The sequence below is a fragment of the Castor canadensis genome, chromosome 5 (genome assembly GCF_047511655.1).
Source record: "Castor canadensis chromosome 5, mCasCan1.hap1v2, whole genome shotgun sequence".
In the NCBI taxonomy this organism is placed as follows: domain Eukaryota; kingdom Metazoa; phylum Chordata; class Mammalia; order Rodentia; family Castoridae; genus Castor; species Castor canadensis.
The window spans coordinates 139845713-139867787 of record NC_133390.1 but is presented as its reverse complement, the minus strand read 5'-3'; the positions used below and the strand labels follow the sequence as shown (position 1 = coordinate 139867787).

The window sequence follows — 22075 nt, the reverse complement described above, 5'->3', positions numbered from 1 at the left end:
TCCATGATCTTCTTTACTATGCATAATAAACAATTCTAGGCCCCTTTGTAAGGATGGCGCAGGAAACAAGGATACCCATTCACTGGTTGTCTTCCCCTGAGTTATTGTGTGAGGACTTTGGTTTGCATGGGAACATGTTCTGGCCTGTGACAGATGGGAAGACATCGAGGATTTAATGAGTTGTTTTATGGAAGCTTTCTCCTGGAGTATCCACATGCTCTGAGGAGGTTTCCATGCTCCATATTATGAATGGGAAAATGAGCAGACCAGGAACTGATCATTTCACAACAGACAGTGGACTTGTTAGTAGTCATGCATGGCTGCAACCATGAAACCATCTTGGTCTTTCTTCTCACCCTGTCATTTGTCACACTGATAGTGTGACTCCCCTCACAGTTGAGACTCCCCTGTCTCAACTTTATTCTTGATGCTCACAACCTCTATTTTTTCCTCTTCAATCTTTTTTTAACTTACATTTTCTATTTGCATATAATAGTTGTGCAGGGGGGGATGCATTGTGACATTTTACATGTGTGCTTATGATGAATCTATATATCTTAATTAGATTCACTTCTTCCATCATTCTCCCTCATCCCACCTTCTCCCCTTCTTGGAACAATTTAAACAAGTTTCATTGTTCTATTTTCATGCACTTATATAAAATACAAACACCATATTCACCCTCAGGTCTCATTTTCTACTCTCTCTGACTCTCTCTGACAGCTTGAATTCAACTTTTCCCCCAAGCAAGCCTATCATCTCTAGTCACAAAATGCTCCTTTTCCAGTGTTCCTGTTCCCTGCTTTTCAGAACAGGAACTTTGGTCATCATTGAATCCTCCCTCTTCCAGTATTCCACCATCCTATATACCTGTACACTCATCCTATTGGGGAGATTCTGATTTCTCTTATGCAACTCATGAAGAGGGAACGTAGCACCACAAGCAGGTTGCTCCTTATGCATTGAAGGCAGGATAGCCTTCTCCCTAAAACTCTTAAGGAAGAACTGGCGAAAAGTGGGCAGATGTTTTCTGGGGATTTCTACATGAGTCCCCTTTTGGGTAAATGAATCTAGGAGCTTGTTCAGGGACATTTCCTATAAACACTGGGTTTAATTTGGGCTTTAATTAGAAATTAAAGGTTTGCCAGCAGGTCAAAAACTGACACGCCACAGGCAATTTTTCTTTAACTCATCAATCCAGGTCTTTTCGCATGTCCTAGAGTGGAATTTCTGCTCTGAGAAACCACTTTATTTTTACTTTTGCAGTTATAGCCAAGGGATCTGCACTATAAGCCAATGGTAAGCATTCTTAAGGGTCTTTTGTAGAAGTCAGCTGGGGGAGAAGCTGTCTTTTTTGTGTTTTAACAGCTCAGGCCTTGTCTAGACCAACTCATTGCCAGGGGTACCTTTGGGCAGCCATTGGACAGGCATCTTGCTGGCCTCCTCTGTGAATGCCAGATGGGTATCACTAAGCAAAGACCACTCTAGTGGTCACTCTGTGACACTGGCTGTCCTTACACTTCAACCCTGCCTCATGATCTTGCTCTTTGTGGCCAACTATTTTCCTTTTATTTATATAATTAGAAGTCCCCATTGTTTTCTCTTCTTTCATGATTAAAAATATTTCACCAAGATCATACAGACAGAACACTGAACAGGCTTGGTCTAAGAAACAAAACTGAAGAAGGGTGAAACTAAAAAGCCATTGTTGGATCAGTGGCTACTAGGTTAAGATTCTCTTACTTCATCACTTCTTGAAGTGTTCTCTGAAATGCTAATTCCTTAAATATGGAGATGCTTTGGCAAGAGAAGAAAATTAAATGGGTTGGGTAATAAGGAACATGATTGGACACTAATTATTCTAATTATTTTCTCTCTTCTCAAAATCTTACCTATTGTCACTAAATGGAGCATCTGTACCACCTTCATTACCTAATAGAAGAGTCCTGGTAACCTGTAAAAGTAGCCATCTTCTCTGCCCACCAAGGCCAGCAGAAGATAGCAAGGACACCATTTAATCAAGGGTAAATGTCAGAGATGTTGTCAATAATAAACCCATGTTAGGAAAAGGAACAAAGCACAAAGTTGCATAATTTTTTACAAAAAAATGTAAAACCTGCTAATGACAACCACCTCATTCAAAATGCTGTAGATTAAGGCCTCAGTCTTTCTTGCATGATTTTCTTATGCTCATCTAATTTTGGCATCTGCTCATAGCAAAATATGGTCATAACTATCTTTAAACAAAAATGTTGATTATAAATGGCACAAGAGTAACAATATAAATGTTCTTTCTCATTGGTTTGCAGACCTTAAACAAAGGGGCAAGTATGGCTAGTGTTGGCATATACCAGCTTTGTGGTTCACAGGTATATTCAAACAGATTGTAGAAAGAAAAGTAAAAAAATAGAGAAAGAAAAGAGGAAGTGCCAAGTAACCAAAAGAACTGATGATCTAGGCTGTTGTGTCTTGCATAAGAGTTAGAAGTTATGCTTTAAAAACCAAGGACTTAACAGTAAGTTGGTTTATCATTCTCTTAAACCTATTGTCTTCTAGACCTACCAACCCTAACCATGCATATGTCCTCAGCTTCCTTCTCCCTCCTGTTGCTACACTCTTTCCTGGTCTCTTTTGCTTACTGTCTGTGGGCTTATGCAGGGAACCATGCACGTAAATATAGAATGGTTTGTGCTGCTACAGGCACCCAGAGATGGACATATCTAAGTAGCTTTTAGACCAAATAAGCCACCAAGGTCTACTCCAAAGCAAGAAACAAAGAAGAAAATGATTGAGGACCAAGATAGCTCTTTGTTTAGTTTTGGCTTTAGAGCAGAAATTTCAGTGATTCCATCCTTTATTTTAGCAACTTATTTCTATGTTTATGTGAGACAGGAAAAAAGGACTAGAAAGGATATTCAATTGCTACTTTCAATATGCTCATCTTTGTTCATCACCAGGCAGGATGTAGACTATTTTAAAGAAATTCTCTTGTCTTTTCCAAGTCTTTCTAAAAGATTAGCAAACTGCTTAGTGTCATCATTTGGATGCTCAAAGCAAAAACTACATCTTGTTTATTTCTTAAAATAACTTTACATAGTAGGTATCCAAATACATAGTATATGGTCAATAAATGGCTTTCAAAAGAATGGATGATTCATAATTTTCCTCAGAGTTTCAATCTATGAAATAGTATTGTTCTTCTCTCTTTATATTTTTATCTCTATTCTAAAATACATATCCAGGAGACAGAAGTGCAGTCTCTCTAGCTTCTCCTTTAGACACATCTGTAACTGTGAGAAAAGGAAAACAAATACCATTTCATTACTTCTAAGTCTTATCATTAAGATGCCTCTGAAGAGTCAGTTTTTAATTTTAAATTTCAATATATTCTCTTCCTAATCATATTCACAGTCATAGCTCACACACCAAAGCAAGGACAATATATTTGGGAAGTTTTGATAGCTAAACTAATTTGAAGATGTAATAAATAAATCCAAAGTTGTGATGAAATAATGAAACTAAAAATGCCTTCTCAGAATCAGTGTCAAGAACAAATATTGTCTGCCCAAAACCTCTGTGAGATTTGTTAAACTTTATCTAGAGCAGCCAGCATCAGCAAGTCTTGAAGCCAAACTTAATTGTGGCTCATAGTCAACATATCAAAACCCTATAAATTCTGCAAGTGTTCAGAAAGCAGCAGGAAAATAGATTTATTTGAGATGATATTTGTTTTACAGTTCTGTTGATCCGTATTTGTACATCTGAAATAGGGTATTGATATGAAAGACTTACATCTATGTTCTCAAGCAATGCATACTAGTCAAATGGAAGCTAAATAGTCTAATAAAGAAGTAATCCAGATATCATTTGTTGAGGGAAATTATATTTGACTTAAGAATTGCATTTATTTCCTGTTATAAGCATTTTTATTAAACCATACAATTATTCCTCAAGAATAACTTTTAAATCTGTTTCAATTTTATAAGTCAGAAACTTCTATCAAAGACTGGGATTGTAGCTCAGTGATAAAACACTTGCCTAGCAGGCACAAAGCACTGAGTTCAATCCCCAGCTCTGCAGACGGAGAGGAGAAGATGAAAAGAGGAGGAGGAAAAGGAGGAGGAAAAGGGGAGGAAGGAGAAGAAAAGAAAAAAAGAATTAATTTCTATCATTCCAATGCAAACATTCTTGTTTCCCCTGTCTTAAGGAATGGATGATGTTTTCTTTGGGTTCTGTATTTGGGATCTGTGTTTTTTAGCTTCTTTCTCCTCCAAATGCATTCACATGTCTAGGTGGCAGTCATATGATTCAGTAGTGATCTATTTTTTTTCTTTAAGGATATATTCTTGAACATATTTATGGAGTTTTGCCATACTCCAATAACCCACAAAAGTTAGTTTCACTGGATGATATAATCATTTCAAACACCTCAGACTTACCACCAGAGCAAAAGAGAACTTTTCTAATTTTTTTAATTAGCTAGACACCATTCATGAGATTTACTTGTTAAAGCCTGAGCCAGACTTTCTGTAAATACAGACTTTCTGTGTAATATAATAGTTTATATTGTTTTTAAAAATGGATTTATGATCACAGTGATTGGCAGGAGTTGGAAATGCAATTATAATAGATGCAAGCTCTTTTTGACATGATATGGTAATACATTTAAGTCTAATGGAATGGGGGTAATTTAACTATAATTGGTGAACATCATATATAGCTATATATACTCAGATCAGAAAAATTAAGCATAGATGATGGGAAGACAGATCTGAAGGAACCCATGAAACCATTAATGCAATAACAGCAATTTAGTCATAATCCACACACAGCTTTTGAAAAAGAATATCAGGACCTCAGCAGTTCAAAGCAAACCAAGAAATTCAAGGACCTTCTTGCTCTACAAGTTACATAAAATTTTGTCACAATTTTTAAGCTCTTGACTTCCAAATCTTTTCAAAGACCTCACATTTGTCATGATTTTTTATGTTAAGAACAGATAACTTGTAAGTTTTGTAGTCAAATCATTCTTTCATTCAGTTTACATAGTTAACAATTTGGTTACTTAGATTAAAAATTGGACAAGAGAAGAAAAAACATCATTTCTTTCTAATTTCAAGTAGAAAATGTCCTGGAGAAGAATATTGTCTACCATTTTTGACTTGAGCAAACCCTCCTCTAGTGTGTAATTAAGAGAATTCAAGGGACTCTCTACTAAGTACCACAAGAATGCGGGAGAATCTCAGCCTGGGGGTTGGGTAAAAAGAGAAAGTATATAGTTTTAGAGTCATTTTAAAAGACTGTGTACCCAAAGAATAGGCTGGGGGGTTATCCTCATTCTTGTTAGTTCTAAAATGATGAGGTTTCAGGTCTTGTGATTCTGTTCTAAGAAATACAGAGTCTCTAATTTGTCTTCCAAATATCTCCTTGAGAAAAGGAAGCAGATAGATTTGATCATATTTCACTTATTAAGAAACATATGTAAGTAATACAGAAAGTTTATTATTCATATTATAGCAAACATACTAGTCCTGATAGTAAAAAGGGAGAGGGAAATCTCAAGGGTGGGCACTTGGGCTCATGATCGTTCATTTATCCTTTACCCTAAAGTGGCCATGAATTAAATGATGGCTCGTGGAGCATGCAGTTGGTCTCAGTTCCCTGGTGGCTCTCACGGTGAGAGCATTTCACCTTTCTGGATGAGCGATTATAACATTTAAAAATAATAATTATGGTAGAAAATATTTCTTGAACACAAGCCAACTTCTTTATCTGCTGTGGGAACAATGGAACATGATCGGATTCTGAAATTCAACACTTGTGATGTATTGAGACACAATACTGATGTCTTACTTCCTTAAGAAAATTTTCAAATTTAATTGTAACCATGCATGATTCCTACTTCACATACTTTAGAATTCAATCCTTAAGGTGTGATTTCTTTAAAAAAGCCAACAAAAATGGCATCTTACACAGACTTCCTGGAAACAGATTCTGGATGAGTTGCTGCGTGCAGGAGATTGCTCAGGAGTGAAGCAGAAAGAGTTCAGCAGATGGAGAAGGTGACCTGGAATAAAAACAATGGCCTCAGTTAATGCTACAGGAAACTTGAAAGCAAGGATGGCCTTTCAGAGTTTCCCCAACTTGAGACAAAGGGACCAGGCTTTTGTGTTACCATATTGACCAGATATTGACAAGCTGTTTGACTCACGGGACATTTTCTGGGACTCAACTCCATCCACAGATCAGCCCCAAGGGCATCTAGGAGTTTGGAAATGACTAAATACTCACCATGCCTTTGGGGAGCTAGCAGTCTTGGAGGAGCATGTTCTGGTGAACTGTACTGCATGAGCCTCTTTTCTCTTCCACTCCAATCTCAGTTTTTTCACATTTCCTGGCTTGATGACATAGGACGAGGAGGAGACCAGCAATGCACTTTGGAGGAGCTGGAGTAGATGAGCACTTCTGGAGACTGTAAAGAAAGTTCTAGCTTACTCAGAGGTGACATGCCTCCCTGGGTCAGGCTCTCTGTACTCCAGCTCCCCACTCCACTCCACCCGTATTGTTCTCCTGCAGAGGTTACTTTAAACTCAGAGAGAAAAGCAGAAATCTGTGGTGCATGACCTTGACCACATTTTGAGCCCAAATACTGAAGCTGTGAGACCCAAATAGAGCAATTTCTGTCTTTGCCTCCCATCTGGCAGTCAAATTCATTTTGGAGACACTGTGTCAAGAGACCAGCGGGTGTTTATAAGTGATGCATTTTGAGGGTGACTCTGCAGCATCAGAAGAAGAATCATGGTGGGGGAGGTGAGAAAAAGCAAGGGAAAATATCTGTGTCAATGCCTAGACCAGTGAGAGAAGCTCAGCTGCCCTAATCTGCTAGTTTTATTTTGCAGCAGGGAGCGAATGCCCACCGTCTTTGGGCATTGCAGATGTGCCTGGCTTCCCACCTCAAAGAGCTGCTGCTGATGCTATAATTAACTATTTGTGGGGAAATGGGAAGAATTATTTACTACAGCTTTAGAGAAGCAGGGAAAAAGCTGCTAATGAGTAAGCCTGGTTGTTTTCCTTAGACATGAGCACATTTTTAAATGACGGCTACTATTCCTACTACCATGCTTCCTAAAGGAGAAGTAGGAGTTCTCTGGAACCTCTAAGGGGTCTCCAGGCAGTTTGAACTTTCACTGGTAGGCTCATGCTGGCGTTGAACTCATGATTCTCCAGCCTCAGCCATCTAAGTGCTAGGATTACAAGCATTTACATCACACCCAGACTCTCTGTTTCATCTTTCTAACTCACAAGACAAACACTCTCAAATGGGGGGCAGGCAAACTTTTAGAAATTCCTGGAAAAATCTTAAATAAATGTATGACAAATTTCTTCTGACCAATCTGAACTTGTTTCTTCTGCCAGATGCAACAGGAAATAATTTATATAGCTGAAATATCTCTAATATATCCTCTAAAAATGAGTATTTTCTATGTAAGTATCAAACTCATCATGTAACTCCTTTAGCAGGTTGTTTGCTAACAAAACATTTATTCACTCAACAAGCATTTACTGAGCTCCAACTTTACACTGAGCACTGTTCTGGGTATTGAGATACAACAATGAATAAAACAAAAAGTTCTGATTCTACAGAGCTCATATAGTAGTGGGAATGAAGGAGAGAACCCTAAGACTGACGAACAAATCAATTGAATGGTAGTAAAAAAAAATAACAAAGTGTTATAAACATGAATAGAGCTGTGGAGCACCAAGGGAGAGGGTTTCTAGTTTATAAAAAGCATTCAAGGTTGGCCACTCTGGTAAGGTGACATTTAAATATAGAACCGAAGGAAATAAGGAGATCCATGTATATATCAAGAGGAAAAGCAATCCAAGCAGTGGAACCAGTAAGAGGAAAGCTAGCATACAGGATACACTTGATGTGTACTAGAAACAGAAAGATGTGTTCTAGGAATGCCAGTAAGGCTGCAAAGGATTAGGTAAGGAGAGTGAGGAGGAGATGAGATAAGGAAGAGAAAAGGAGCAAGACCATGGACCAGTCAGAGTAAGAACTTTGGACTGACTTTGAATGAGGTGGGATTCCTCTGTCTCTAGGCAAACAATAGACTATAGGGTAGGACTGAGGAGGGAAAAATGGAAATCAAAGATCAGTGTGAGCTAATCATAGTATTTTAGAAAGGCTGGTGGCTTGATTCAGGATAGAAGCAGTAGAGGTGGTAAGAAATAAGTCAGGCTTGGGTGTATATTGTGAAGCAAAAGGCTTCAAATTTTCTGATGCCTTCATTTACGGATTAGATGAGGAACTGGGGAGGAAAAGAGAAGGCAAATGCATGTCCAGAGATGTTGGGCTGGCTTATGGTAAAATGGACATTTTCCTGTGTGGACAGAAATGGTGGGAGGAGGTAGGAGAGGATTTAAGAGTTTAGTTTTAAGCTGTTAACATTTGAGATTTGTAATAAATATCCAAGTGAACATGTAAACTAAACAAATTATCGTAAGGATTTAAGATGAGAGGTCAGAGTTGAAGACGGGAGTCATCCACATATTGGTCACTTTCAATGCTGTGAGGGTAGAAATGATCGAAGATAGAGAAGCTGTGTGAAGACAAGCCCTAGGGGACTCAAAAATGTAGCCAGGAAGATAACTGGGGACCAAAAAAATTGACAGTGAAATGGCAAAAATAATGTAGTAAGAGGATGAGAGGTCAAGGGAAGACCAGCCCAGTCAATGAGTCCTCACTCATGTACCCTTTGCCAGAGTAAATTAATTATCCCTATAATTATTTCTTACTACAGACATGAATTACTTCACTTTTCCCCTCTAATCTATTTTTAAAACACTTCTTCAAAGGATATTGAAATACATGGTATATACATGAGCTTATGGAATAAAAATAGTGGTGTGAATTTTGTTTCCTCTGGATGCTGCTGTGTCTGGGCTGGGCAGTGAGCATTAAGACAGGGAGTCATAATTGACTCAGAGCAATAAGAATCAAGATCTTCTGAAGTCAATTTCAAGGAAATAGCATCTCAGGGACAAGAGCTTATTCTACAAGCCGTCTAGCAAAGTTTCCAAGAAAAGTGGTCTGTTTGATGTAGCAAGAGAAGAACCTGAATTGGGTAGCTCTTCTTTATTTTAAGAAACTTGAAATGAAGAAAGGAGTATGCACTCTTTTATTTTCTGTTTAAAACAGAACAGAAAATAAATTGAAGCATAACCCCTGATATATGCTAACAATTTTAAACAACATCAGTTATGTAAGGAAAATACTAAGACCAGAAAGTGTTTACAGATACCAGACATAACACGAGGGTCAGTACACCCTCACAGGGCTTTGCTGTGATACTCAGGAGAAGCCACTTCGTAATCACTGGCAGTAAACAGAGTACAGAATTTTTTGCCAGATATTTTAGGAAGTCATGTAAATATCCCAACAATAATGCAATAATTCTCATCAAGGGACACACAAGCCAACACTTCTTCAATTCTTACAAATAATCTCAGTAGGTATAGCACCCCATAAACTTGGGGCCTTGACACATCAGGGTATCAAGGTATCTCTGCATACTGGATCCCCTCAAATTTGTAGACCAGCTGAGTGCCAAACATCCCAGTAATTAGACAAAGAAGAAACATACAGTGGAACATGTTAGTTGACAACATTGCTTCAATGCTTTTGATTCCATCCTTTTGACAATTTTCTATGTGTTAATGCCACATGACAAAACACTCCTATTCCTAGTGCCAAAAGTTCAACATAATGTATATATCCAAAAACCCATGCATTTGTGCTTTTTAAAAATGGTACTTGAAGTCCAACAGCCCATCTTCCATCTGTGTTATTCCTTAGGCACTTTTCTTTGCTCAAATTGTTGAAGGATGATGGTTTTTTTTCATGGTTTTTGTATTTGAGTCGAATACACACTCTAACGTGACAGAGGCAATGCATTATTGTGTTACCGTGGTTTTCTGGAAAAGTTGGTATTTTAGGAATTTTATTTCAGATCTTAATTTTAAGAAACCATAAAAATCAAGAAAAAGACCAAGTTTTGCTGAGAATCAAAAGGAAAAAAGCATTTACTTCCAATTAGGTAGAACAAAAATCCAAGTTCTGTTGGTTCAACACTCATGGATTTCAGAAAGATCAAGTTCTTAAAATAATTTATTTGCTAAGATTCAAAACTTTATCTGGAAAGTAAATTCTCACTCCTCACACCACTGCTCCAAAATTAATTTTATTCAATACTTAGCTGAAAGCGATTATAAATGTTCCTTACTGGTGACATAAGCAAATGACTAAAATGCCTATCTAGCTATTTAATATTCCTAAAATTACATTTTTTGAGGCAAAAGTAGGCATGAAGGTGCAGATGGTTCAGAAAGACATTTAAAATTCTTTTCAGAACTTTCCTCAGTTACTGTTATGATGCCCATCACATGTTCCTGATCACATCTCCATCCACAAACAGGCTTGATATTCTGAAATCCAAATCAAGGGAAAATTTGAAAATGAGTGGAATTGAATTCCTACCATTTCCAGTCATTTCAAAGTCATGTGGAGTCAGGAGAGGACAAGGGGAGTCTTGAAGCCAAGTCCAGAAATGAGTAAACAGCAGTTAGACAGGAGATTTATGTCTGAATAACAGCCCTATTGTTGGAGTTTATCTAGTTGGTTTGCCATTATCTGTACTGAAAAGGTTGTATTTTCCATCTTTTCTATGGCATGTATGTCCCATTTAGCAATAAAGAATGTATTGCCTGAGAGAAAGGTAGTAAGACAAAACAATTGTCCATTTTCTATTTGCCTGAAAAAGGAGAACAACCCAACCTGGATAATAAAGAATTTCTTAATGAATGTTTGTAAGTAAACCTCAGAGAATCGAACAGAAACCTATTGTGTAGAAAGAAACCCAAATAATTGTTTATCAGGGAGAAAAGCAGAGGGAGAATCCCATTTGAGGACATTCTTGGGTTCTAATACTAGTTCTGTGTTTCCTTGAACAAACCACTTTATTTGCCATCTCTAGCTCTATGTCTGTAATGTGAATAACGTAGACCAGTTAGCCTCCAAAACAAGTCTTCATAGTTTTGACTCCAGAAGTAAACTGAAGCCTCTCAGCTGGTTAAGGTCAAAGCCAGTACTAAAATCCAGACATTCTCACTAGTTCATGATCCTCCCCTTACATGTTTTTATTTTCATCTGAGAAATGGGAATTTTTTATAAACTAGTACTCCAAAGTGTTTGGAGAGCCACCAATGTTAGTACCCTCATCTTTCAGAAGAAAAATTCAAATCCTGTGTTGTTAAAGCCAGTTTAACAGAGCCCAGAAAGTCCATTTCTTTTCTCAAGGTAAGTGTTAGGTAATGAGGCAGATTATTCATCCACTTCAAAGATAAGAGCTCCTCCACTATGCTTTATAAATTGGGATTTGGTACAAGATTTCATTCAACATGGAGGATATAGAGGTGTGGGGATCCCTCAACTAAAAAAGCTTGAAAACCAGTGATTTCTAAACAGTCCCATTCTCCAAACCAATCGATTCTTCTGTCCAACAGGGATAGGAAACTGAATATCAAGAATTTCAGATTGAGGTGAGTCAGGCATAAGCACAGCAGTAATTCAAATAAGAGGATAAATGACAAAATTGTCTTCTGCCCCTTTTGGAGGCCGACTTTTTTGGAGTAGTGAAGACTGTGGGAGCCAGAGAGTACACTTATTGTCAAAACAAGGAAGCAGATTTGCTTCTTCAGCTGATTGTGACCTCCAAAATTAGAACCCCAAGGTTGCCAGCTCTACCAATTTTTCAAGAGAAGCAGCAAATACCAATGTTTCTGAAGAAAAAAAAAAGTATCGATGGCTGGCTGGGCATCTTTGAGACAGAAACAGAAAGATCAGGAGTTCAAGGCCTGCATTGGCTACATAGAAAGACCTTGTGTTTAAAAAAAGAGAAAAATTGGTGACTAAGTCAAGTTTTCTTAACACATTGTCAAAGCTAAAGAAAACACAACAGCAGAACCAATCTGATCTTAGAGAGCTATTTTGCAGTCCTTACTCTACAACTTTTCAGGTCAGGGTGACTCAACACCTGGCATGGCATCTGTCTTACTGGTCTTTGACTGCCCTGTCTGCTAAAGTAGTCCACATCAAAGCTTTTCCCCAAAGAAAAAACCTAAAATAAATTTAAAATAAAATCACATCAGGAGGGAGCAAAAAAGAAAACAGAAGGAAAAGAAAAGTTGTTTTAAAAAAAGAAATAGGAAGGAAAAAAACAGAGAAAAAAATATTTTCCTTAAGGTAACCTCAGAGGTACTTTCTTTTCACCCCAGTCCACAATCCAGTTTCTGCTTTCTGGGACCAAATGATTTCGTCTTCCATGTGAGAACCCTTCCAACATATGATAATTATCAGGGCCCCTGGACCTTCTTAGAGCAAACATTACTGATTCTTACAGATGTCTTGATTGAATTTTTGTTCATTTCTCAAATCTTCCTAAATCATACATCTCTGAATATTGTTTGAGAACTGCACACATCATTCATCTATACTCTGATGATGTTGAAGTAGTGATGAACTCTCACTCCCTGTATCCTCATTGACAGCTACATAGATACATAGATTATAGATAGCTATTTGGTACTGGGAGTTTGAACTCAGGGCCTCATGTTTGCTAGGCAGGTGCTCTACCTCTTGAACCACACCCTCAGCCCTTTTTGGCTTTAGTTATTTTTCACATAGGGTATTGTATTTTTGTGAGAGCAGTCTTAAACCTCAATCCTCCTATCTATGGTCTCCCACCTGGTGGAAATTACAAACATGTAAAACCATTCCCAGCTTCTTGGTTACTAACTTTTTACCCAAACCATGATCCTCCCAATCTCTGCCTCCCAAGCACCTGGGATTGCAGGTGTGAGCCACCATGCTCCACCCTCCTCCTTTATTTAGAAAGCTATTCTTCTCTTGACACATCCTAAGATCACTGTAGCCTTTTTCTGGAAGCCATAGATCTTATTATTGACTAATTTGACCTAACAGTGAGCTAAATCTTATAGCTCCTCAAATTCATTGGTAATCAATCCACTGTTGGAGGATTAGCATGTTGATCATAAAAGAAAGAAATTAGACTTATTAAATTTTTCATCTTGTTAGAATTCATTGTGACTTGTCAAGATTTTGTTGGATCCTGATTCAGTCTCCTTCTCATTTTCCTATCATCTGTGATTTTAGTCAGCATTAATATCCTCAGCCAGTTCTTAAGAAAAGGTTGAATAGAAAAGAAAAAAATGATGAGGCTCAGCACCCTTTGTCCAGAATGACAAAGTAGTATCTCACCCTGACCTTGTGTTGAAAGGAAATTAGAAAGCACCCAAAGTCCCAAAAACATCATTCAAGGTAAATGAAAAACAGTGTCTCACCAGGGAGGCTATTTGAGGACTGTTTATACAGCTTAACGGCATCACTCTGAATCTGGTTGATTTGTTTGTGTATGTTGCTCCCTGAGAAATCAGTTTATTTGCCATGGAGAAATCTAACTCAGTCATTCACATGACCCAAATCACCAGACCAACCAGTTTCATTCTGGTCCTTAGAGGCCATTTTAATTTAGTTGATAACTTGTTCATACACCTGCAACTGGTTGATGTTAAATCATGAAAAATTTTAATCACAGAATCAAAAAAAAAATCAATGGATAATTGCTAATCATTGCCAGGTGGCTCTCAACTGTGAACCAAATCAAATTTTTATAAAACTTAGTAAATAAATTCTTTTTAAGTGAGTAAATCAAGAAACCTCAGAACTAAACTAATGCAACTAAGAGTCATATTTCCACAGTTAAAATATAACCTTTCATTTGACTTACATCTGTGCACTCAAAAATTATTCTCTTAGTGATGTGACATGGGCAAGTTACTTAAGCTTTACTAATTATCCCCAGTTCACCATCTAAATCATTAAATAACAATGAAAGTCCAAATGTCTGGAAATAAATTGTTTTAATTTTTAATGTCTATCGTGGAATCACAATGAGGTGCAAATATCTGCAAATAAATGCCCAAGTCTTCAGAGCCAGAGCCGTGACTTCATCTTTGGAACTGCATATTAGTTTCATAAATACATTATAACTTTGCTGGAGGAGAAAAGGTGATATTGTCAACTACTTCTTTTGTATGTTCTCTCATTTAATTCTGTACTTATTTCTTCTTGCCTAAAAATTTTAATCCAATTAAAAGTGTTCTTCACACTGTATTATAGTGGACTCCTTGAATTTCCTACCAGGATATTATGAATAACAAAAGTATTAGTTAGAATAAGCTAAATGATGCTTCAGTAACAAATTAGCCCTTGTGTCCCACCAGTTTGATATACAAATGTTTGTTTCTCACTCATGCTGCAGGTTCAGCATGTTAATCAAACCCTCTGATTAATATAACCTTTTAGTGACTGATGTTGTTGAAAGTTCCACCAACTTGATAGTCCATCATCCTAACAGATGGCTTCCAAAGCAAAGAAAGAGAAAAGGGAAGTAGAGGCATGATGAGCTCATAAATGCCTTACCTTGAAAATGGAACATATCACTCTCCCCAAGTGGCCAGAAATAGTTACTCTGCATATCTTAATGTGAAGAGGATGAGAAGAGTAGATCTGAGCTCCCTTATGCTCAGAAAGAAAAGGCCAACTGGATACAGAATCAGTAAAAGTATTTTGCACTGTGTTTTTTAGATACAAAATAATAATAGCAATATAAGCAATGTAATGTTCTGTTCCTCTGGGAGGATTAAGACTTTTCCATAAGCCTAGCACTCGGTTAACAGTAATATTGGCAACAATTATTACGACGTAGCTTCTGGCTAATGAGAAAGCATGTACTAAATAAGGCACTTCCATTTCCCGAAAATGGCTAGAACAGCTCCTCTCATCACGTGCTTTTCTGCAACCCTTTATCAAAAGTAGAGTCTATTTATCCACCCACTTTGAAAGCTCTGTTAGTTTTCATTGGGTAGAACGTGGTGGTGTGATGCTGTGTCAACACTGGATACAGCCCCTACCTGACCTGGTAGCTTCTATTCCTTCCTCTTGGAAGCTAACTTCCGTATAGGAAGTATGACCTCCCTGAGAACATCGTGCTTTGAGAAGGCTAAGTCAGGTGGAGAGGCTGATGTGCCATGGAGAGAGAGGACAAGGAGCACCAAGATAGCAGACATGTGGGTGGAGAATTCATACTGCAAGAGAACCTGTCAGCCCCTGTGATATTAACTGCTCTGCCTGGAAACACGTCACCCAGTCATGTCCCTTCAGAATTCCTGACCTTAAAAATCTTGAGCCAAATAAAATGGTTGTTTCAGGTCACTAACTTTTTGCATAGTTTATTAACTACAGCAATAGATAAGAAAACAAACAAATTTTCCAGCCATTAGAGATGGGGACAAGTGATAGAGAAGTGAATTATGGCATCGAGTGTGTTAAAGTGGACAGACAGACCCCAACTGCCTATAGCAGATTCACACTTTGTGTCAGTATTATGACTTTGGCTATTATTGTTTCTGTGGAGTTGTTTATATTTAGCATATAAGTTTGTTATGGATTTATAGTTGTATAGGAGTTATAAGTATTAGGGGTTATTATAGGTTGCATCTTTAATGTCCCCAAGAGGACCATGGGTTAAAGGCTTGGTCCCTAGAGTGGCACTATTGAGAGATAGGGCCTAGTGTGAGGTTCTTAGGTCACGGGCATGCCCTTAAAGGGAAGGTGGAACCTGTCCCCTTCCTTTTTCTGTTTCTTGACTCGTGATGTTAGTGAAAGTGTTGCTCTCCCACGCTCTCTTGCCATAATGGGCTGCCTTACCATAGGCTCATAACTGTGGGGCCAATGATTATGGACTGGAACCTCCAAAATTGTGAACCAAAATAAGCCTTTTCTCTTTATAAGATGATTAGCTCAAGCATTTTTGTTGTAGCAATAGAAAACTAACTAACCAAGAAGCTATGACCAAATTCTATTTGTACACATTTTAAATTATATATCAATATTGAGAAACCAACAAAAATAATTTTCCCTATGAAAGAGTCTATTCCTTGCTCATGTTCATTCAAGTTTAAGATGTCAATGCATTTGAAAAAATCTAAAAGAAGTGAGCTTTTCCAGAGCAAGAACTGCCATGTGAAACAAAGCCAATGTGGTTCTTGCAGTGTTATGGGCAGGATGGTGTGTGCAGTAGAGAGACAGTGGAGCTCTCTCAGTCACTTACTGCCATGAGTCGTTTATCGTCTGTCTGAGCTCTAGAAAAGCACTTAGCCTGTATGGCCCTCAGTGTCCCCATTTAAGAGTGGCCCCAACTGAGCTTATTTCATTGGCTACTGTGGCCATCAGATATGATAGAAAGGAAGCAGCTATGAGAACTGTGAGGTGTGACTGCTTGCCTGCTCTTCGTAGAGATTCAGGGCAGCAATTTAAGTTGTGTGTTAACAAATCTAAAAATAACCTGACTAAAGGTTTGACAGAACCTCAAATAATTTTTTTAATTTAAGCCATTGCCTGATCAAATAGCAAATTACATGGGATTTAGATTTCCTTTGAAGTGTAAGCGAAACTTACAGTCTGCTGCCTCTCTCATACTGCTTCATCTCCAAAGAAAAAAGTGAATTCGGAGCTCTCTGAATTTCGTAACCTCCCAGTTTCAGAAATGAAGACTTGTGTCCCAGATTGTGAGCTCAGGATAAGTTCTGATTTCAATCTCAGGTCTTTCACTCTGCTGTCCAGCCATCCTCATCTGTGAAATGTACTCAATAATAGAAGCACCAATCCCAGGATTGATGTGGACGTTAAATAAGGTGATATTAGGGTCTGTGTTCAGAAGACGACAGACACAGCTAGTGGTATTTTGTTCTCTTAGCATTGAATTCCACAGTGACTGACCCTGTTTTCTGAAACCCACCTCTGTGTGAGCATCTTTGTTCACTGCTCACCTTGAATAATTTTTTGTGTGTCTTAAAGTAGGTGATTTTACCAAAATAGTAGAGTTTACAGTTTTAAAAATCAAATGCAAGACTTGTAATTAAAGGCATCAGTCTTTTGCCTCACCGCCTCCAAGTCTCATAGCTCAATCCCTCAGAGGAGCTCAGTCCTTCAGAGACACTGCCCATCAAATCTTTAGCCATTCCTTGTGCTGTTGAATTTCATTTTTAAAGGATGTGTGTGCTGGAATGTGTTGATTTATTTCATATTAGGTGTTACCTATGGGCTTTCTTCTACTAGATGTGAGAATTTCACTTTTTCAAATGCAACACACACACTATGTTTATGTTTCTTCAAGCTTTTCAATATAGCCAAATCACAATATGGGACTAAATCAATACTCAGTGCTTATATTATTTTAAATATGTAAGTATTGTTCACAGCTGAGCCATTTATACCAATTATATATCTTTTCTCAGAACAGTTTTTGTTTACCTCAGAGTTAGCGATGGCCTTATTTTTCATTTGCTCAATTTTCTGTGTTTCTGTGCCTTGTTTTCCCCTATACCATCTGGTACTTTCCTAAATCTCAGTATAGTGAAACACTTCTGGTAAACTATCCATTGCTTTTTTACTTGAGTCATCCATTCTGAAATCACCACACTTGGCTTCACTCTACAGTGACTGCTCTGTGGTCCAGCTCGCACCTCTTACCCTAGGACAACCTTCCCTCTCGTCCCAGGAATTCCCTCTTGGTGGTGCAATGTTGGATCCTTCTCTGCCAATTGCCTGCATTTCTCCATCTCTGATGACTCTCTTACTCTGATGGAGAATGCCCTCCATGGAGGTGGTTTTTAGGACCGTCATTCTATATTCAAATTAATTGATGGTTTCATAGGAAATTGTTTATCAGGTTGGAAATAAAAATGTCTCAGTTTTGAGAGGTATGAGATCATTCTGATTGTATTCTCATGTTTATTTTTTTCTCCAGATTGCTTCGACCTTAGTTCTTAGCATTTTATAGTGGAATTCATTTCTCGTTTCTTTTCTTCTCTTCTCTCCTCTCTCTATCTCTCTCTGTCTGTCCTTTTACTTTCATTTTTTCAATGAAAACTTGTGTTTTGTTACTGACATTTAAATATTCACTTGCAAAGTTCTAAAATCTTTAAAATTTAAAAGACTCTTAGAGTGTGTGTCTGTAGCCCAGCCATAAGCAAATATCCTTGATTCTCTGATACAATTGCTGGACTTACTCTTAAAGTGTTGATTTATTCAAACTGCTTTTTCAAAATACCTTTTAATTTATTTTTAATTATATGAATATGACACAAACACATTCATTTGCTTAAAATCCAGACAAATGTAGAAGACAAAGAAAAAAAATGCCCTTGACCTCCATCAATCTCACTGCTCTCCCTTAAATAAAAGTTATCAGTTCCATATGACTTTCAAACATTTTATTATGCCTACTTGGATATATGTCACATATGGAACAAGAGTTATTTTTGTATATGTTGGGGACTTTTTAAACTAAAATGGTATCATATTGTACATACTATTTTTCAAATTCTTTTTTTCCATTTAGCAATATATCTCAAACTACTGAGCATAGTGGTACATGTCTATAATCCCAGCACTTGGCAGGCTCAAGCAGGAGGGTCTGGAGTTCAAGGTCAGCCTGGGATACATTGTGATACCCTGTCTCAAAAAAAAGAAGGAAAAAATAAAGAAAATGTAGTATGTCTTAGAAAACTTGACTTACAAGTACACACGTATTGGTTTTTTTCTTAGGAACATTGGGTAATATTCCAAAAATGTATGTATGCAATTTTGTTTAATGATTAATGTATTAATGGAACTATAGGTGACTTCAAACTTCTTACTTCAAACATTTCATGACTCTTTGTGCACGTGTATAATTATTTCTTTGGGTTAACTCCCAGAAATTGAATTGGTGGGCCAAAGTGTGTTTTAATCCTGGATTGATGGTTATGCCTCAGAGCAAAATGAGGCCACAGTGAAATGACATACAGGCCTCTCATGATAGAGCCTTCCCCTCATCCTCAGAGTCACCCAGAGGAAGTTCAATGGTGCCCTCACTGATTGTATTTTGTCCTCATTTAATTTTTTCTCTCCTAGGGATAGACTTACCAATTGTTAAAACATTGGTCTCCAATGCTCTCAGAGTCCACAATTGCCTACATTGTATAGACCAGCAACTACATGCTGCCTCCAGGGTGCTCTGGCATACCCCTGGATAGAACACAGCAATGCATTATAATGGTTGTAGTTCACCTAATTTAGTGGGGCATGTATAATAAGAAGATGGATGACTCCAGAACTCTTTGGTTAGGAAAATTCCCTAGCATCTATTAGATCTACCTAAGACAAACATAAGATTTTCCATTCATTGTTCTGGTCAGGAAGTGATACTGAGGTATACCTCTTGTCAGGGTGTTTAAGATCAAAATGATATCTGAGTAACTAATTGACATTCTCCATGTGCCAAGAGACTTTCTAGCTGGCCAAATAAGCATGTTTGCCAGTAAAACATTACAGCAAATTATGAAACTCCCAAGACAACAGGTTAGAGACCCTGTGTCTGCTCCAAAACTCAACTGTTCCAATGTGCTTTTCAATAACTCCACTGGATTATTCCTCTCTGCCCACTGCATTTTCATTTGGCTGGCAGGCATTACAAGTGATATGACTTTAACTTCCAAGCCAAATCTGATCTCTTACCATCTTCCCCTTCACCTTCTTTTCCCTGGAGACTTCCTTCATCTCCCTCTTGAAAGTAAATATTTTTAAGTACACGTGTAGTAATGCAGATGAAGTTCACCATCAACAGTCTTCCTTTGGGTTTAGACTTTGCATATTATGCTTCTCCCCAGTGCACCTGCCCATGTTACTACCCATTTACTAGGCAGTTTTGGGCAACATCCTCTTCATCTTCCTAACCATGCAATGAAATTAGACTTCTCCTTCATCTACAATTGTCCCTCACCTAATATCAGCTCTTTTGAAAATTCCTTCTTATCTGGACGTTCCTTCTGATCTTGTCAAAAAGTGAAGTTCAGAAAAAAAAAATAACAAGGAACATTGGTGTTCCTTTTCTGTTGGCAGTAAGCCCCAGTAAAGACTGGACCCCAAATTTGACTGCTTTACACAACTACTTGTACCACTTGCTATGACACCTTGTCCCAATGACAATGCTGAAAATATTTCCAGGACCTCTCACCCAGCTATTGCTCTCATTCAGGGTGGTTAATCTGAGTGTGTAAGTGCCATATGCAAATGTTTATATTCTAATTAATCTTCCCACTTCATGTGGGAGACTGGTCTGGCCTCTCGTTCCTGGCCAGCCATTCATCATATACCATCCATATCTATTGGTTCTCCATCCACAGACTAAATCAACCAAAGATTGAAAATATTGTATTCAGAAAAAAAAGTATCTGTACTGAACAGATATATTCTTTTTTCTTGTCATTATTCCCTATACAACAACTATTTACATCACATTTACATTTTATTGGGTACAATAAGTAATCTAGAGATGATTGAAAGTATATGGGAGAATGTGTATAGGTTAAAGGCAAAACACACATCATTTTATATAAAGGACTTAGGCATCTGCAGATACTTGATATTTTCACTGAGTCTTGGGATCATACTGCTGTGGACACCAAGGGATGACTGTGCTCATCCTTATATTGCTGCTTCCTGCTGGTGCTGTAAATACTTATGATCTGACCTCTCAGCTAAGTGATTGCAGGCCAAGGTCAGCTAGTGCAACAGGCAGGACATCTGATTACCTTTTCTATAGGAATGGGAGTGCCTGAATTCTCTGGACCTGACCTTGCCAGGTGCTCACAACTTGGATCTGCAGACAAAGGCCCTGTCTGGGAGTTGTGGGAAAGTTACTATCCCACCAGTGTATTCACAGTATGATGCCCAATAAACCACTTAGATATTGTCTTCGGATTCCACCCTCTCGCCACACCATTCTAAAACTTTAAGCCTCCCAGTTCTTTCCTATAAAACAGTTCCCTCCTCCCTTGGAACATTCTCTGAGTCTGACTCCATCCTTCAGGAATTTTTCTTGTCATGTGCTCCACTGAGAAGAACTCAAATCTTATTTCCCAATGATACTAAGGATATGTAGCTATCTGTCTATCTATCTATCTATCTATCTATCTATCTATCTATCTATCTGCTGTTGTGTAATATGAGGATTTGAAGGAGAGAGAGGAGGTGGGGAGAAGCTCCTAGTCTGCCATTTGTGCCAATTCCTATGTAACCTGAAGTAGAAATATCCACTTCTTTCATTGGCTGTGCTTACTTTTGACCCATATAGTCTCTTCGTACATTGACTGTTCTTTTTCAACACAGCCTTACTTAAGGAAAGAAAGAGGGAAGTGACCCATTGTTCTAACAAATACAGACAAGTTCATGCTGATATTACACCTTCTCCACCTCCTCTTTACTTCTGTAGCTTAACATTTAAAAAGCATCTTCAAAGGAAGCCTACAAAACTGCCACATTAATTAAAGGAAAGGTTATTTTTTTTCTAAGAAGTGCCTAATAACTAATGGACAAGCAAAGGAGACTCATTAGTGGAAATTTTTCCTTTGAAAGATCATGCACGCTGTGAATGAAAGTGTTATGCCAATCTTTTCTTTAACAAGGGAGACCTTTTGTCTTATTCCTATTAATCACACAAGCTGAAGAGAATGAGTCTGAGGTAGTCTTGTAGACAAAATACCATGATTTGAAGATTATTCAGATGTCATATTTCTTATTTCTCTCAGTTCTGAGGAAAGATTTTTCCTCATTGCTTATTATTTTGCCCAAAATGCGGTTAGCATTGGGGATATCTTTAAGGAATTAGAACTAAGTGTGGAGACTTAGACTCCAGTATCCCAGTTAACCGAAGAACCATTTGCCAAAACACCTTCAATAGGTCCTGCCCCATTAAGAAATAGGGTAGGGAACTTGATCACTTTATTTAAGATACTGCATTCAAATATGAAAGATAAAAGATGCTCCGATAGACTAATGAACAGATGAAAGAAAAGATGGATAGACAGACATATAAGTGTTCATTGA

The 22075-nt window shown here is 37.8% G+C and overlaps 1 protein-coding gene across 2 annotated transcripts in view; it reads left to right on the top strand.

The window, feature by feature from the left end:
• Nucleotides 1-22075, top strand: part of Pcsk2 (proprotein convertase subtilisin/kexin type 2) — a 280435-nt gene that overhangs the window by 32885 nt on the left and 225475 nt on the right. The gene's annotated exons all lie outside the window — the stretch shown is intronic.